This window comes from Felis catus, chromosome E3, assembly GCF_018350175.1.
Source record: "Felis catus isolate Fca126 chromosome E3, F.catus_Fca126_mat1.0, whole genome shotgun sequence".
Classification (NCBI taxonomy): Eukaryota; Metazoa; Chordata; class Mammalia; order Carnivora; family Felidae; genus Felis; species Felis catus.
In genome coordinates, this window is record NC_058383.1 from 1,274,817 (window position 1) to 1,280,749 (window position 5,933).

The 5,933-nt window shown below is 58.5% G+C and overlaps 1 long non-coding RNA gene across 1 annotated transcript; it reads left to right on the forward strand.

Annotated features, from left to right (window-relative positions):
- The first annotated feature begins 626 nt into the window (after positions 1 to 626).
- On the forward strand, positions 627 to 3,996 carry LOC123382516. The gene is made up of 3 exons (XR_006590992.1): positions 627 to 1,294; positions 1,883 to 2,020; positions 2,788 to 3,996. It is a non-coding gene; the product is annotated as an uncharacterized LOC123382516 (long non-coding RNA).
- Positions 3,997 to 5,933: the final 1,937 nt, after the last annotated feature.

The window sequence follows — 5,933 nt, forward strand, 5'->3', positions numbered from 1 at the left end:
GCATCACTCATGGGTTTTCCAGAAAACCTTGAAAGTTCCACTGCGGATCATACACAGCAGACATCTCCAGCCACGACTGCCAGGATCCAGTGCTGGCCGTGAGACCTGCGAGGCCCAGAGCAAAATGAAAACGCAGGACCCTTGGTCACAAGGCAGTAGAAGCTGCCGTTGGAGGCCCTGATATAGACTCTGCACCCTTTCCACGGCCTCTCTGTCCCCTGGCCGGAGACCCTCGCCACAGCAACACATGATTTTAAATACATTTTTATTGTGGAAAAATACACGTGACACATAAGTTATCGTTTTGACCATTTCTGAGTGAGCAGCTCAGGGGCACCGAGCACATTCACGCTGCTGTGCGGCCGCCCCACCGTCTGGCTCCAGAAAGTCCCATCTCCCTACACTGAGACTCAGTCCTGTTACACACAGACCCCCACTGGCTCCCCCAGCCCCGGCCCCGCCGTCTACTCCGTGTCCCTGAGTCTGATGACCCGGGGCCTCGTGGGAGTGGGTCCCGGTGAGCGTCCTCCAGTGTCCGCGAGTCTGACGACCCGGGACCTCGTGGGAGTGGGTCCCAGTGTGTGTCCTCCCATGTCCGTGAGTCTGACGACCCGGGACCTCGTGGGAGTGGGTCCCAATGCGTGTCCTCCCGTGTCCGCGAGTCTGACGACCCCGGGGCCTCATGGGAGTGGGATCCTACAGTGTCCGTCCTTCCGTGTGTGTTTTGTGTCACTCAGCCTCCCGTCCTCCGCGTTCATGCAGGTGGCGGCCGGTGCCAGGATTTCCTTGCTTGTTAAGGCTGAGTGGTAGTCCATCGTGTGGCCGGACCACACTGTGGTCGTCTGTCGGTGGACGCCTGGGTCGCTTCCACCTCTCGGCCGCCGGGAATCCTGCCGCCGCGAACGTGGGCGAGCGGGTGTCTCTTCGGGTCCTGCTTCCGGTTCTTCTGGGGATAGACCGGAAGCGGGATCGCTGGTCACGTGAGCTTCTATGCTTCGCTTTCTGAGGACCAACCGTGCTGCTTTCCAGAGTGTCTGCACCAGCTGGCATTTTCACGGGCAAGTGCCCCGGTTGCTCCACGTCCTTGCCGATACTTGTTTTGTTGGGTTTTGCTTGCTACGAGAACCATCCTGACGGGGTGAGGCGGCAGGAACCCCGTGTGGCAGTGACCCGCGTTTCCCAAAGATTCAGTGATGTTGAGCGTCTTCCCGTGCTCGCTGGACATTCGGTTTCCCCCCTCGAGAAACGTCTGGTCGAGTCCTCGCTCAGTTTTGAACTGGGCTGGTGTCTGTTGGTGAGTTGCAGGCCCTGGTGTGTCCTGGATGTTAGCTTCTCCTCAGATGTCCCTCCCGCCCGCCCCCCACCCCGGGCTGCTGTTCCACTCTGCTGATCGTGTCCTTTGTGCACAGGAGTTTTTAATTTTCTTCAAGTGCAATTTATCTCCTTTGCTCCTTCGTTGACCGTGTTGGCGTCGCGGCCAAGAAATCGTCACCAAATCCAACGTCACGAGTTTTGCCCGTGTTTTTCTCTAAGGGTTTTATAGTTTCACTCTTCTGTGTACGTCTGTGATCCATTTTGAGTTAGTTTTCGTATACGGTGTGAGGTGTGGACGTCCAGTGGTCCCAGCATCACTGTTGGAAAGGCTGTCCTCTCCCTGGGGAATGGTCTTGGCACCACAAGGCTCTTTGTTTGCTATTTAAGATCATTCTCAGTAGAAAAGACTTTTAAGTTCAAATTATCGGCACGAACTTTACCGTTCACCTTCATATCGTGCAGAGTCAGCAAACGCCCGCATAGGGGCGCTTGGCTCACCCCCAGAACCACCAAACTACAGACACAATTCATATTTCCTTGCTCACACATCACGTGTGTTTCCTCCCAGTGGACAGCCAGGGATGGTTGCCATCCCGCATGATCTTCCGGAACCTTCCTCGTCAAGGAGTAGTTTCCGTGTCCCCTCCCTTGAACCTGGGCAGACTTCAGTGACGCCCTTGACTGGTGGCAGAGACAGCTTCCAAGGGTAGGTGATAAAAATGCCAGACCTGGGGCACCTGGGTGGCTCTGTCGGTTGAGCATCCGACTCTTGATCTCGGCTTAGGTCATGATCCTGAGGTCATGGGCTCGAGCCCCATGTCGGGAGCTAATGCTCCCCCAGCCCTCCCCCTGCACAGACACATTCCATTGCACCCCTGTCTTAAACTCCTCACATCAAGATTAGCCCAAAGTATGTTCAAGAGTCCCAGAAGCCCAGGAGCCCGTGGTCCAACTGGACTTCCAGCCACAGCCATGTGGATAAGCTGACCTGAAAGTGGGCGGTGGTCCTACAGAGCTCCGCCCACATTGCACATTCAAGGGCAGAATAAGTATCAGTTACTGTCAGAAGCCAGTATTTGGAGGGGGGGTGGTTGTTACACAGCAGTTGATAACTGATACACCGAAGCCTGGACGCTGGTACGCTCTAGCCCTACAGCCATAGCTGTGGCCGCTGTCCACACACAGACGGTGGGGCCAGGGACTGGTGGGCAGACTTGGGATTTAGGGCACCCTTAGCGGTGGGGTTTCCAGAATGCATGGGATTGGACACGAGGAGGTCTTCTGTGGTGGGGACGGCGGGGCTGTTGGCTGGGCTGTGGCATGCCGGGAGAGGACCAGGCCAGGTCGGGGACGTCTGGGATTCACTTTGGGACACCCCAGGGAGCAGCAGGTTGGGGTCTGGTTTGCGGTCAGGACATAAAGGCACAAGTAGGGAAACCAGCCACGTGTGTGGACAAGACCCTTCCCTCCCAGGCACTTACAGGCTGAACCGTGTCCCCCTACGTTGAAGTCCTGACCCAGAGCCCCAGCACCTGGCCCCAGCCTCATCGCAGTTGTAAGTAGCGACGACAGGGGTGGATTCCCAATGCAATGTGACCTGATAAAAAGGGGACATTTGGACACAGACACACAGGGGGACGCCACGGGAGGATGATGGCAGAGGTTGGGGGACGCATCTACCTGCCGAGGGACGCCAGAGGCGGCCAGCAAACCACCTGCAGCTGGGCCCTCCCCCGAGTCTCGGGGGGGTGGGGGGTGGCACGGGAACCAGCCCCGCCACACCTCGATCTTGGAGCTCAGCCTCCAGAGAGGGGCGACAGTGAACTTCAGGTGTGGAAGCCACCCGGTCTGTGGCTCTCGTTAAGGAGCCCCTGGAAAGTAACACAGGCCTGCATCTGCCAGTTGGGGGCAGGGAGGCGAGGCTGCCGGCCGAGTTCTGCCCCCGGGGGAGGCAGGTGCGTGGGGAGGCCTGCCTCCATGCTGTGTACCAGAGCAGGGTCCTCACCCCCCACCCAGTGGGTGGTCCATCGGCCAGCGTACGTGTCTGCGCCGCTGAGGGCCAACAGTTTCCAGGGGCGGGCAAACATCGACGGAGCGCCGGCTGTGTGCTTCACACACGGTTCAAACGTGACAACAGACAAACTCCTATCTGTCCTTCAAAACCCAGCTCAGGGGTCACCTCCTCCTTGAACGGCTTCCCTTTAGTAACTTCCGAAGAGAAAGGGAACAGCCACAGTCTGTGCAACCTGGGTCCCTTAGCGTCCCCTTATTTGCCACCGCGGACCCCTAAACAAAAGGCACAGAGCCGTGAGCACCCGCCAGTCTTGTTCATCCCCGTGCCCTAGCGCTCAACACAAGGCCTAGTGAGCAGTAGCCTCTAAGGAATGCTTGTGAAGTAAGTCAACAGCCAAATGTTTGGTCTGGTGGACTTGGTCCAGTGGAACTGAGCTGAGTCTCTGGGTTGGCTCTTAAGGAGACCAGCAAGGCCTCACGTTGCTAACTACAAGGAGAACGTGGCCTGTTGGTGCCCTGCCGTGGACACCTGCTGCACACCAGAATCTAAGGGGAAATCCAGGAGGTCTTCTTGGAGGAGGAGACATCTGAGAATACTTTTTTTTTTTTAATGTTTATTTATTTTTGAGAGACAGAGAGAGACAGAGTGCAAGCAGGGGAGGGGCAGAGAGAGAGAGGGAGACACAGAATCCGAAGTAGGCTCCAGGCTCCGAGCTGTCAGCCCAGAGCCCAACGCAGGGCTCGAACCCACAGACCGTGAGATCACGACCTGAGCCGAAGTCGGACGCTCCACCGACTGAGCCCCCCAGGCGCCCCTGAGAATACTCTTTGAAGCACAAACAGGTTCACCCTGGCAATGAGGGAAGGGAGGACCTTCTGGAAGCGAGTGAGGCAGTGGGGTACAAGACCGGAAGGGAGAAGAGAGGGGCTGCCCGGGGCCCCCAGGACGCTCCACCCCAGCAGATGTCAAGCTCAGAACCCACTCGCGGCCCCCCACATTGCACACCCATCCTGGCTGCCTTGGAAGGTTAACGGGCCTCTGCTCTCGTGTGCACCTAGTGCGGGGGCCTCTGGGAAACAGAAGGGGTGAGTGTGGGCGGTGGGGACCCTGTAGGCCACCCGCCAGTCACCCTGGATGTGGCTGCTCCCCAGCACGCACCTGGGCTATCCCCGTTGTCAACTGGACGTCCCCAAACTCCTCCGTGACCTTGGGCGACCCTGCACCTTGCCCCGGGCCTCAGCTCCCCATCTGTTCAATAAGGGGTCACTCCTGTGCCCTCAACTCCCCTCCAGTTCAAGGTCTGCCCTTCACTGGGCTCCCCGCCCCTCAGTCGAGCTGACTGGCACTGGCCTGGCCAGCGCCGTCCGGGGTGCGCGTCCGGGCACCCGGGAAGGGAGGCAGCAAAACTCCTCAGTGCGCATTCCTGCTCCGTGGTGAGTTGTTTGTTTTCATAACCAATTCAGTATTTAAGACGCGGCCAGCCGCCGCGGAGCTCTCGGGCTCCCCCTTCCTTTGTCTCCACCGCTCCCCTCCGCCCGCCCCTCGCACCTCCTCCGACAAACCCTGCGATTCTGATGGAAAATTCATTAGTCTCTCCCTCCCCTGCCCGCGTTCCCAGGCAGCTCCTCGCCTGATGTGTCCTCTCCATCCTGATTATCTGGAGACGCCAATTTCAAAGAGACATCTTAATAGTGATGTCAACGAATTAATTAGATGTGTTAATGAGCTAAAAGCAACCCAAATTAAATTAATGCGGCAATAAGCACAGACAGCAAAATTAGCTCCAATTTCTCTGAATGACTCTGAACTGTACACAACACCTCATCTCGCAAGAACACCACCATCCCCCAAAGCTAATCAAGAACCCGGCGCAATTAACTGCTTAATTACAAACAGGCACACGCGCACACGCGTGCACACACGCAAACACGCCTGCAAGAAATTCAGCAGGCAGGGAGGGGCCGGCCCGGGCCGGCCTGGGTCAGCCTGGGGGGTGGGAAGCACGAATCCCCCCGAAAGAGCGCCCATCACCGTCATAACACCACCCCTCGGTGATCTGACCCCGGCACAGGGGGTGGCACCGAGGCGCGGGCATTCCAGTGCCTGGTCTGTGTTCTGCGGTCAATGTCAGGTGGCTGGACCCCGCCAGGGGGAGAAGGGCGGCTGGGGTGCTCCTGCAGGGCCCCTGGGCCCCTACCTGGGGGCGTGGGGTGGCTGGGGAGGGGCGCAGGATGAGGGAGAAGGGAGGAAGAGGGGCGGGCGGGAGGGAGCCCAGCTCTGAGTTGTTTACTGCTTGCATCAGAATCTGAGTTGCAACTAAAAAGCTAATTGTCCAGCCGGCTGATTTCCCACCGGGCAGGGAGAGCTGCTAATAGCTTCGCAAGCGGCTCAGGTATCTGATTAGCTGTGATTGCAGCTAGAGACAGGAGAGGGGTGAGGGCAGACGTGGGGAGGAAGGAGGGCGTGGCGAGGAAGGGGGAGGTGGGCCAGATGGATGGCGGGCCCAAGGCTCGGAGGGCGCTGGGCAGGTGCAGGGGAGGAGGTGACGGAGGAAACAGAGGTGATCTGGGAGGGGCTGGCCCCCCCATGTGTGGAGCTGGGATCC